Genomic DNA, 394 nt, shown 5'->3' on the forward strand with positions numbered 1-394 from the left:
GTTTTGTTTATCCATTCTATCTCAGGAAAGGGAAAGTCATTATACTCTATGTTAGAATTCTTTGAATGTTCACGGTTGCCAAAGCTCATGGGTCTATTTGCTGAGATGAATAACAGTTGAGTTAGAATAACTGGCATTTGGGCTGGGCACGGTGGCTCAAACCTGTAATCCCAGCACTTTGGGAGGCTGAGGTGAGGGGATTGCCCAAGCCCACGGGTTCGAGAACAACCTGGACAACTTGACGAGACCTCATCTCTACAATAAATCAAAAAATTAGCCGGGTGTGGTAGCACGCACCTGTAGTTCTGGTTACTTGGAAGACTGAGGCAGAAGGATTGCCTGAGCCCAGCAGGTCGACGCTGGGGTGGCTGTGAGTGTGCCACTGCACTCCAGC

The sequence above is a fragment of the Carlito syrichta genome, unplaced genomic scaffold, assembly GCF_000164805.1.
Source record: "Carlito syrichta isolate Samal-C Ts95f unplaced genomic scaffold, Tarsius_syrichta-2.0.1 Scaffold309644, whole genome shotgun sequence".
Lineage (NCBI taxonomy): Eukaryota > Metazoa > Chordata > Mammalia > Primates > Tarsiidae > Carlito > Carlito syrichta.